At 42.5% G+C, this 12,139-nt stretch overlaps 1 protein-coding gene across 1 annotated transcript in view; it reads right to left on the bottom strand.

Moving 5' to 3' along the window:
- Positions 1–8,578, bottom strand: part of crlf3 (cytokine receptor-like factor 3) — a 48,996-nt gene extending 40,418 nt beyond the window's left edge. Inside the window, exon 1 of the mRNA XM_060901308.1 lies at positions 8,470–8,578. The gene's annotated coding sequence lies outside the window, so the exon portion shown is untranslated. The remainder of the gene's footprint in view (positions 1–8,469) is intronic.
- Positions 8,579–12,139: the final 3,561 nt, after the last annotated feature.

Raw genomic sequence — 12,139 nt, 5'->3', positions numbered from 1 at the left:
TTCTAGAATACCAACTATGTTCTCAAAGGTTATGGGTAAATTTATATTTAAAACAATTGCTGGAGCTTTATCAACCTCGTTACTCTCCCTGCTCCCGACACCAGAGAATCAAGGGCACTGTGTAGTGCACCAAGTTATAGCAATTACAAAAGTTATACCTGATCCCTCACAAGCCTCTTCCCCCCCCCCCTTTTTTTTTTTTGCTCTCTTTTGGACTTGATAGAAAAAAAAGAAATTCACTTGTCATGTTACTGAGAAACCGGAAAACCACAAAGTCCTCCGTCCTGAAGACTTTCCCACGTCAGAAAACCTAAACGAATAGTTTGACTGAAGTCTCCTTCCAAAAATGCGAAATAAAACGTCTCCTGACACAAAACTTGACCACATCAAAAAATGACATGGTCTCATCTCATCTCATTATCTCTAGCCGCTTTATCCTGTTCTACAGGGTCGCAGGCGAGCTGGAGCCTATCCCAGCTGACTACGGGCGAAAGGCGGGGTACACCCTGGACAAGTCGCCAGGTCATCACAGGGCTGACACATAGACACAGACAACCATTCACACTCACATTCACACCTACGGTCAATTTAGAGTCACCAGTTAACCTAACCTGCATGTCTTTGGACTGTGGGGGAAACCAGAGCACCCAGAGGAAACCCACGCAGACACAGGGAGAACATGCAAACTCCACACAGAAAGGCCCTCGCCGGCCACGGGGCTCGAACCCAGGACCTTCTTGCTGTGAGGCGACAGCGCTAACCATTACACCACTGTGCCGCCCCTTAACAAGACATTTTACTTGAAATCTATTACACATTATTCAAGTGTAACTTCACCCCCAGCTCTGAGCAGAACTCCACCCATGGCATACTTCTGAAAATGTGGGCAAGGGGCTGAGAGCGGGCAGGATAGGGAGGAGGGTGTGGATATGTGAGGCAGGAGTTGTTTAGCAAGTCTTGATCAGCATATATGGGCTGGGGGTGGTGGGCTGCCCACCTCTGATTAGATGGCGTTAACATTCTTTTTTTAAAATAAAAATTTCATGATGGAGAGAAGTACCAAAGATGCCCCTTTTCCACCAAAGCAGTTCCAGGGCTGGTTCGGGGCCAGTGCTTAGTTTGGAACTGGGTTTTCTGTTTCCACTGACAAAGAACTGGCTCTGGGGCCAGAAAAACCAGTTCCAGGCTAGCACCAACTCTTTGCTGGGCCAGAGGAAAGAACCACTTCCGTCAGCAGGGGGGGCGGAGTTGTTAAGACCAACAACAATAAGACCGCGAAAGATCACCATTTTTAAGCGACGAGAAGCAGCAGCTGTACAAACACGAAGTCATCCATTATTATTATTATTATTATTATTATTATTGTTGTTGTTGTTGTTACTGCTGCTGCTTCTTCCGTGTTGTTTTTGCTTCGATATTCGCGCCACGGTTTATGCAAACGTAGTGACGTAACTGACGTATACAGCGACGTAATGACGTGGCTTCCCTTAGCACCGCGAGCTATGGAAAAGGAAACTGGTTCTCAGCTGGCTTGCAAGTTGAACGAGTTGTGAACCAGCACCAGCACTGGCCCCGAACCAGCCCTGGAACTGATTTGGTGGAAAAGGGGTAACAGTCGACTCTACATCAGCCTTGCAAAGTTCAAGATGATTTTTACCAGTAGATGGTGCTTAGAGATATTTTCAACCCATAAAACAGAGATTTTATAAAAATGGTAATTTTGTCAATATTTATCACTTTAATATACACCGATCAGCCAGAAAATTAAAAACACTGACAGGTGAAGTGAAGAACGCCATCTCATTCCAATGGCACCTGTCAAGGGGTGGGAAAAATTAGACAGCAAGAGAACAGTCAGTTCTCGAAGTTGATGTGTTGGAAGCAGGAAAAACGGGCAAGCGTAAGTGAGCGACTTTGATAAGGGCCAAATTGTGATGGCGAGATGATTGGGTCTGAACATCTCCATAATGGCACATCTTGTGGGGTGCTCCCAGTATGCAGTGGTTAGTACCTACCAAAAGTGGTCCAAGGAAGGACAACCGGTGAACCAGCGACAGGCTCATTGATTTGCATGGGTGTCAAATGCTGGCCCATATGGTCCAGTCCCACAGAAGAGCTACTGTTGGACAAACCGCTCAAAAAGTTAATGCTGGCTAAAACAGAAAGGTGTCAGCATTAACTTTTTGAGTAGCTTGTGCTACAGTAGCTCTTCTGTGGGACTGGATCATATGGGCTAGCCTTCGACACCCATGACCCTGTCGCTGGTTCACTGGTCATCCTTCCTTGGACTACTTTTGGTAGGTATGCCTGGAACACCCCACAAGATGTGCCATAATGGAGATGCTCAGACACAATCATCTAGCCATCACAATCTGGCCCTTGTCAAAGTCGCTCACTTACGCTTGCCCATTTTTCCTGCTTCCAACACATCGACTTCGAGAACTGACTGTTCTCTTGCTGTCTAATATATCCCACCCCTTGACAGGTGCCATTGTAATTAAGTAATATGACAGATGTCGTAAATGCCTAGTACACCTTGTGTACTACACTAATCTACCTACATGCAGTATAAAGATATCAAACAAGTAAAAGCCATTGAACTTCACTCTATTTGTTTTGGTGGAACACCTCGTGTCAATGGTGCATTACGCAGAACACATTTTTCAAGGTCAGACAGTCTTTGATGAGTATTTTAGGTCCATTCGTACTAAAGGTACCAAATTATTATTTTTTTTTCCTGACCTCTAACTTAGCCACCAGAACCACAATTTCAGTTTGCACGTCACTTGCCATTTTAACCGAAAACAACCATGACTAATTTCTTAACCTGCCTTTTTGTGCCCCACCATATAAGGACATTTTGGGGTGTTTTCTAAATGGAGACATTCACATGCTGATCATTTTAAGATAATGAAATTTTTTGTGTGTGTGCATTTTAAAAAATCATTCATAGGAACGTTGAGGAAAGTAGCATTTGTGCACAATTCGGAGTTTTTCTGTGCGTCTTTATTCACGTATTCACAAATGACATGCTTTCTGAGCAAACTATATGGGAAAATTCATGAAAAAGGAATGAGTGCACGTGTGTGTGTGTGTGTGTGTGGGTGTGGCTTCTTCCAATCAGAGCACCAAGCTCCTGTGATTTTTCAGTGCAGTGAAATTTTATTCAGTTAGAAACGAGGCAGACTCGGCCCCAGTGGTTTTGCGTCTGCAGGCTGTCATCTGTTTCATAAATTTTGCACACTTGTGGTTACTGAACATCCAGTGGAGCAGGACGAAAAACTGAAAACACTCATGCACAACTGATATCGTTGCTGCAAGAAACTATTGTATGGTTTTTCTAACATATATTGAAGACTGTATCTACAGCTCGTCGAACCCTGACGAAGACAGCAACTCTCGTTCTACACTGAATCGGGGGAAGCTATATTGCGAGAAATATTTAGTCATCATGGGCAGCACGGTGGTGTAGTGGTTAGCGCTGTCGCTTCACAGCAAGAAGGTCCGGGTTCAAGGCCCGTGGCTGGCAAGGGCCTTTCTGTGCGGAGGTTGCATGTTCTCCCCGTGTCTGCGTGGGTTTCCTCCGGGTGCTCCGGTTTCCCCCACAGTCCAAAGGCAGGCAGGTTAGGTTAATTGGTGACTCTAAATTGACCGTAGGTGTGAATGAGAGTGTGAATGGTTGTCTGTGTCTATGTGTCAGCCCTATGATGACCTGGCGACTTGTCCAGGGTGTACCCTGCCTTTCGCCCGTAGTCAGCTGGGATAGGCTCCAGCTTGCCTGTGACCCTGTAGAACAGGATAAAGCGGCTAGAGATAATGAGAGGAGATTTAGTCATCATGTTTTATGACATTTATTTAAGTCACACTAGGGTTACGACCAAAGTCCTAACAAAGCAAAGCAATAATCAGATGTTTAAAAAATATTTTTTTTTCTTCAAAAACAGTTGAAAAACATCCAATTTGCTGTTCTTTACTGTGAATATGAACTGAATCTGTGAGTATTGTAGAGTTAATTACGACACCTCAGAGAAGTATAGCGTGACATTCTTGATTGTGAGAGTGATATTTTATCATAGTACTTTCCAGCCCATTTCCAAAAATCCATGACAACAGCAAATGCATTTAGAGACGTCATTGTGGCTGTGGGGCGGCACGGTGGTGTAGTGGTTAGCGCTGTCGCCTCACAGCAAGAAGGTCCTGGGTTCGAGCCCCGGGGCCGGCGAGGGCCTTTCTGTGTGGAGTTTGCATGTTCTCCCCGTGTCCGCGTGGGTTTCCTCCGGGTGCTCCGGTTTCCCCCACAGTCCAAAGACATGCAGGTTAGGTTAACTGGTGACTCTAAATTGACCGTAGGTGTGAATGTGAGTGTGAATGGTTGTCTGTGTCTATGTGTCAGCCCTGTGATGACCTGGCGACTTGTCCAGGGTGTACCCCGCCTTTCGCCCGTAGTCAGCTGGGATAGGCTCCAGCTTGCCTGTGACCCTGTAAAAGGATAAAGCGGCTAGAGATAATGAGATGAGATGAGATTGTGGCTGTGATCCAAATAATAATGAAGACGACAGGATCAGTTCATACAACCAAAACTCGGATTCTGGCGGACTGTTTGATGAGTGACCGATCCATTGACGGTAAACGAGGACTTCAGTGGCGACTATGATATTGAATTAATTCAACAAAGTGTAAATTCAATATCATAGTCGCCACTGAAGTCCACTCGATCCTTGTTTACCGTCAATGGATCGGTCACTCGTCAAACAGTCCGCCAGAATCCGAGTAGGGAATGGCTGAGTGTAGCTGTCAGTCAAACACAAGTTAGCCAATGGGAATGCATTCCTGGACAGCCCACCCACACGTGAAGTTTGTGCCAAAACTGCAAGCAAAAAGTCAGGGAGCGCAAACGAGAAAGCTGGAATCGCAACCAAAATAAATTACGTCAAGCAAAACTGAGAAAGACGCGGAACAAAAATAAAAGGTTTCTGAAGAGTAATAGACTGATATTTTGCACGATTACACGAATAATTTGTTTGCCAGTCTAAAAAAAATTGACTTTTTTGTTGGATTTTGATTTGTCGTTTTTGTTTGATATTTCAAAAGTATTGTATGAACATTTTGGCACAAAATTGATTCCATATAAGATCAGCCGATTTTCACGGAATCCACCGAGACTGAACCGGAAGATCCTGAAGGGGCGTGCGACGTCACAGGTGTAACAATCCAGGTATCAATTTTGTTCCTGTACGCAGCAGTGGTTAGACCAGTCTCGATATGGAATCATGTTTTGGAGAGAATTCTGATAGTGATTGGGATTTTTATATGTCGGATGAAGGGGCAGATGATTTATCAAGGATATTCTGGAGTAAATGGTTATCTTTTTCAGCCTCCAAGACGAGAAACTGATGCCACTTCACAACAGTCCCGCTCACCGTCGATAGCGCACCACCAGCCAGAGAAAACTGGAAACAGATTGGTTTGTGGATTTTTATTCTAAGCCAGCCACTGCAATATATAGGGGAAATATTTACACGTACCTCAAAAAATGCAGAAATATAATCTTTAAAACGTACACTTATTCAGCGTAATTACTGAAAGAAAAAAAATGAAGCGGGCGATAATAAGGGAATCGACGACCTGCCCAAATGTCAGATCAGCTTTCTTTTTTTGCTCCAATAATTCCCATGTGGTCGTTCTGGTGGTGAACACTTGATGAACCAGATTTATAACGAGTCAGTGACACGAAATCTGCCTGCTTCGTTTGCACAAACCTCACCCACTGCCGCTTTAGATTAGTGTCATTTCTCAGAAATTCGTGCACTGAATGTCCTGTTGTATATGGATTTGAACATCCAAACACAACGCAGCGCTTTCACATGGTTATTTTTGTCAGATTCCAACAACAATATCCAATTTCAGTATGTAAACAAGTACGGAGTCAGATGAACGACAATAACCGGGGTTCCACGCATGACGTCATGCGAGATTAGCCCTGAGGCAAGGCCGCGTTTTTCTGGGATCCGGAAGCTGCGATTTATCGATAGTTTTGTGCTTGATAATAAAATAGCATAATTAATATTTCCCTCCCCAGCTTTATTAATTCATTTTGGTCATAACGAATGATATACATTCATTTTAAAGCATTACAATCAGGCACTTTCAGACATGAAGTGTCTTAATTCATAAAAATAAAGAAAAAAAAAAAAAAACATTGAATTAGGAAGCGTGTCCAAACTTTTGACTGGTACTGGATGTATCGATAAGTTTCCAGATAATGTTCATTCATTAAATTTTCCTCATCATATTTAGAAGCTTTTCACAGCAGAATTTCTCAAAATATTTCTCGGCTTTAGATTAGATTTTATACCGAAAATGGATTTTTAAAAAGAATTATAACGGTGCAGAGTACTTTCTTGATTAGTATAGGTAATCGTATGGGGCCGAGTAAAATTAAGGATTAATTTCACAAGTGATTTCGAAGTTTTGAAAATTGCCCGAGTCGCAAAATCACGAGTGAAATTGATCCTTAATTTTACGAGGAACCATACGATTACTTGTTTATAATATATCGGACCAAATTCATACTTCGGAAGCCATTCAAGTTCACAACATTTGTCATTCACGTTTTCTGAACCAATCAGGGCGCAAGACTATCTTGCACGTTTGAATCGGTTTTTAAAGCGTCTTTCGTCATGGCACGGCGACACGACACAAGGATTTTGAAAGTGGTTTACAAAATTTTATTGGAACTTCTTTACAAAAGCCTGCATTACTTTAAGAGAGTCTGGTTCGCAGTTTTCCCCATTTTCTTTGCTCACTTCTGCATAAAACTGTGATAGCACCTTGTCGATCTCCCAGCATTCATATGCCACTACAGAGTAGTGTATTTGTCTTTCTGTGGCCCATTTCTTAAAAAGAAAGAAAGAAAGCACAACTTTTATTCATCACACACTTGTGAAATTTCCTCTCTGCATTTAACCCATCTGAAGCAGTGAACACACACATGAGCAATGAGCACACACACATACCCAGAGCAGTGGGCAGCCATGCTAACAGCGCCCGGGGAGCAGTTGGGAGTTCGGTGCCTCGCTCAAGGGCACCTCAGCCCAAGGCCGTCCCATATTAACCTAACCGCATGGGGGAAACTGGAGCACCCGGAGGAAACCCACGCAGACATGGGGAGAACATGCAAACTTCGAACCCAGAACCTTCTTCTTGTGAGGCGACCGTGCTAACCACTACACCACCGTGCTGCCATTTTTGCTCGCAGCTTTCAATTGGTTTATCATTTCTTCTCATCTCATCTCATTATCTGTAGCCGCTTCATCCTGTTCTACAGGGTCGCAGGCAAGCTGGAGCCTATCCCAGCTGACTACGGGCGAAAGGCAGGGTACACCCTGGACAAGTCGCCAGGTCATCACAGGGCTGACACAGACACAGACAACCATTCACACTCACATTCACACCTACGGTCAATTTAGAATCACCAGTTAACCTAACCTGCATGTCTTTGGACTGTGGGGGAAACCGGAGCACCCGGAGGAAACCCACGCGGACACGGGGAGAACATGCAAACTCCACACAGAAAGGCCCTCGCCGGCCACGGGGCTCGAACCCGGACCTTCTTGCTGTCAAATCTAGCGAAACGCGGCATTGCTGAGTCAGCCATTTTGTTGACAAAATTTGCTAATTTTTGGAACCGTAACCAAGCAACGAACTAGCCAAGCCCTCCTTGATTGTTGATTGACCAATCAGAATTGAGTAATTTGGCCCTATGTATTATAATACATGTGTAAAAAGAAAAAAAAAAAAAACAGTAAACTGCTCTGTCAGTCTTCTGGAGAGTGTGTTGTGTGTGTGTGTGTAATTTTGCACATATGAAATTGGATGAAGCCTCATTTGCATAAAGAAATGCAGATTTTTGTGGTTTAGGGGGGAAAAAAAAGTTCCAATCCAGAAAATATCCACCTAAACACTGACAAATAATTATTGACTGTGAAATCTATTATTAAATATAAAAACAAGACTCACAACCAATGTCTCGCCTTCATCTAATGTTCACTATGAAAAGAATAAAAATCTTTGATCGCCAATGAATAAAAAAAAAATATATATGTTTTCTAATAGCAGCCTGCTCTTATTGACTGTGCTGAGCTGTTGTGCCCAGCCCTGGACATGTTCATACTCGCTTAAAACACACAAAAACATGAACTTCCCCAAACCCACAGAGAGAAGAAAGCAGCATGCTGCTGGATGCCGTGTAGTCTTCAGTCTCTTTAAACCATTTTATTCTGGACAAATCGGTGCTCGTGTTTTCACATGGATTTCTCAAAGAAAACAAAAATTAAACCTGACTTTATCAGATTCATCATCCGGTTAGGATTCATCAGACAGTACGAGGATCTTTCTCAGCGTCAACACGTACATCAGATCACCTAATATCAACAAATAACCGCAGATTAAAGGAGATCGCGATGTTACCTTCACGGGAAGTTTAACTTCAGCACTCCAATCCCTCCATTGACGCTCACTCCACAGCTTCAACAGCAAGTCCGAGCAGAAGCTATTTTCTCTTTCATGCAAGATAAACAACCAATCGCCAGCCAGATTTGCTTCCTTTAAACCCCGCCTCTTTTTATTCCCGACCAATCAGATCATTCGTAATTGTTCTTTCGTCCCTCCTTGACGTAACTATGACTGCGCGCGACTAGATCCGGACTGCGCGTGCGCACAGTTTCACGCATGCGTCCGGGAGATTCAAATCGCTTCAGGTCAATCAGAAAAAAAAAGAGAGAGAGAGAGAGAGATTGAAAAATTTAACACCTCTGTCTAATAACGCATTAAATACGTTAATTTTCTATTTAATTAAATCAAATTACAGCAGAAAACGTGAGTGGAGTTTAATCCTGTGTTATTATGCTGCAAAAATAAGTGACCTAGTGTAGCAGCTCAAAATAAGCCTTTTAAATTGTATTTCCGCCCAAATGTGATTAAAAAACAAAAACTGATACCAATACCAGGAGAAATAAAGCCACAAAAGTGTGACGTTCCTCAATATAGTGCAGTAGTTACAACCCCGATTCCAAAAAAGTTGGGACAAAGTACAAATTGTAAATAAAAACGGAATGCAATGATGTGGAAGTTTCAAAATTCCATATTTTATTCAGAATAGAACATAGATGACGTATCAAATGTTTAAACTGAGAAAATTTATCATTTAAAGAGAAAAATTAGGTGATTTTTTAAATTTCATGACAACACCACATATCTCAAAAAAGTTGGGACAAGGCCATGTTTACCACTGTGAGACATCCCCTTTTCTCTTTACAACAGTCTGTAAACGTCTGGGGACTGAGGAGACAAGTTGCTCAAGTTTAGGGATAGGAATGTTAACCCATTCTTGTCTAATGTAGGATTCTAGTTGCTCAACTGTCTTAGGTCTTTTTTGTCGTATCTTCCGTTTTATGATGCGCCAAATGTTTTCTATGGGTGAAAGATCTGGACTGCAGGCTGGCCAGTTCAGTACCCGGACCCTTCTTCTACGCAGCCATGATGCTGTAATTGATGCAGTATGTGGTTTGGCATTGTCATGTTGGAAAATGCAAGGTCTTCCCTGAAAGAGACGTCGTCTGGATGGGAGCATATGTTGCTCTAGAACCTGGATATACCTTTCAGCATTGATGGTGTCTTTCCAGATGTGTAAGCTGCCCATGCCACACGCACTAATGCAACCCCATACCATCAGAGATGCAGGCTTCTGAACTGAGCGCTGATAACTTGGGTCGTCCTTCTCCTCTTTAGTCCGAATGACACAGTGTCCCTGATTTCCATAAAGAACTTCAAATTTTGATTCATCTGACCACAGAACAGTTTTCCACTTTGCCACAGTCCATTTTAAATGAGCCTTGGCCCAGAGAAGACGTCTGCACTTCTGGATCGTGTTTAGATACGGCTTCTTCTTTGAACTATAGAGTTTTAGCTGGCAACAGCGGATGGCACGGTGAATTGTGTTCACAGATAATGTTCTCTGGAAATATTCCTGAGCCCATTTTGTGATTTCCAATACAGAAGCATGCCTGTATGTGATGCAGTGCCGTCTAAGGGCCCGAAGATCACAGGCACCCAGTATGGTTTTCCGGCTTTGACCCTTACGCACAGAGATTCTTCCAGATTCTCTGAATCTTTTGATGATATTATGCACTGTAGATGATGATATGTTCAAACTCTTTGCAATTTTACACTGTCGAACTCCTTTCTGATATTGCTCCACTATTTGTCGGTGCAGAATTAGGGGGATTGGTGATCCTCTTCCCATCTTTACTTCTGAGAGCCGCTGCCACTCCAAGATGCTCTTTTTATACCCAGTCATGTTAATGACCTATTGCCAATTGACCTAATGAGTTGCAATTTGGTCCTCCAGCTGTTCCTTTTTTGTACCTTTTAACTTTTCCAGCCTCTTATTGCCCCTGTCCCAACTTTTTTGAGATGTGTTGCTGTCATGACATTTCAAATGAGCCAATATTTGGCATGACATTTCAAAATATCTCACTTTCGACATTTGATATGTTGTCTATGTTCTATTGTGAATATAATATCAGTTTTTGAGATTTGTAAATTATTGCATTCCGTTTTTATTTACAATTTGTACTTTGTCCCAACTTTTTTGGAATAGGGGTTGTAGATTGAATATGTCCAATTTGACTGGTTTGTTTGTTTTTTAAACCCAGGGGAATCAAATTCATTAAGTTTATTTAAATTCTTAAAAAATAATCATTTTAAATTGTATTTCCTCCCAAATGTGATACAAAACAAAACATAAACTGATAGCCAGGTGCGCAGCTTGTGAACAGGCAAGGCAGGCAACTGCTTGGGGCCTCCTGGCCCAGGGGGCCCCTGAGAGTCGGGCCCGAGGGCTGTTCTATGTACCAAAATGTCTCAAAAATATATATATTTGAAAAAAAATTTATGTTTGAAAAACCAATGACAGAGAGAATTGAAAAAGACAGCTTGCTTTCAACCGACCTCCCTGTTAAAAATAAGTTATTATTTAACAATTTTAAAATATAAATTGTTATTTAGTTATTTATTTTGTCTTTTATTGTTCTTTACCATTGTATTTTCACATTTGGAATTTAAAAAACTTTGGTTTCATACATTTTTCATTGGTGTCAGATTATTTATAACATATTGATGAACACTGGTCAGAAGGACCCCCTGGAAATTTTTGCTTGGGGCCACAATAGACTCTAGAATCGCCTCTGCTGATAGTGATACCAGGAGAAATCAAGCCACAAAAGTGTGAAGTTCCTCAATATAGTGCAGTAGTTAGATTGAATATATCCAATTTGGCTGGGGTTTTTTTAACCCAGGGGAATCAAATTCTCATTCTCATCTCATCTCATTATCTCTAGCCGCTTTATCCTGTTCTACAGGGTCGCAGGCAAGCTGGAGCCTATCCCAACTGACTACGGGCGAAAGGCGGGGTACACCCTGGACAAGTCGCCAGGTCATCACAGGGCTGACACATAGACACAGACAACCATTCACACATCTTCACATTCACACCTACGGTCAATTTAGAGTCACCAGTTAACCTAACCTGCATGTCTTTGGACTGTGGGGGAAACCGGAGCACCCGGAGGAAACCCACGCAGACACTGGGAGAACATGCAAACTCCACACAGAAAGGCCCTCGCCGGCCACGGGGCTCGAACCCGGACCTTCTTGCTGTGAGGTGACAGCGCTAACCACTACACCACTGTGCCACCTGGGAATCAAATTCATTATGTTTATTTAAATTATTAAATTTAGGTTTATATTTTCTGCTTTTTGTCATCAAATCATACTAGAGAGGCAGCTACAATTATCAACAGTCCATAATTATCGACACCTTTTCAGATTTACCAATAAAAACAATTTTACAAAGGCGAGTTTCAGTTACAGCAGTTATTATCGGTTAATTAATCAACCGGAAGACCTGCCCCTCCCTCGCCCTTTGATCTCGTTACCTGAGATGGAATTTTTTTTCGCATGATCAGCAATTTGAGGAAAACCCAGACATTATCAATCATCGCAGGTCAGCATGGTGGTGGAAAGATCATGGGCATGTTTTTACTGATCAAATTCACCGATATTTCATGATCTCCTTGTC

This window comes from Neoarius graeffei, chromosome 20 (assembly GCF_027579695.1).
Source record: "Neoarius graeffei isolate fNeoGra1 chromosome 20, fNeoGra1.pri, whole genome shotgun sequence".
Taxonomy (NCBI): Eukaryota; Metazoa; Chordata; class Actinopteri; order Siluriformes; family Ariidae; genus Neoarius; species Neoarius graeffei.
Note: the sequence above shows the minus strand (reverse complement) of the source record. Positions and strands in the feature narration are given on the sequence as shown.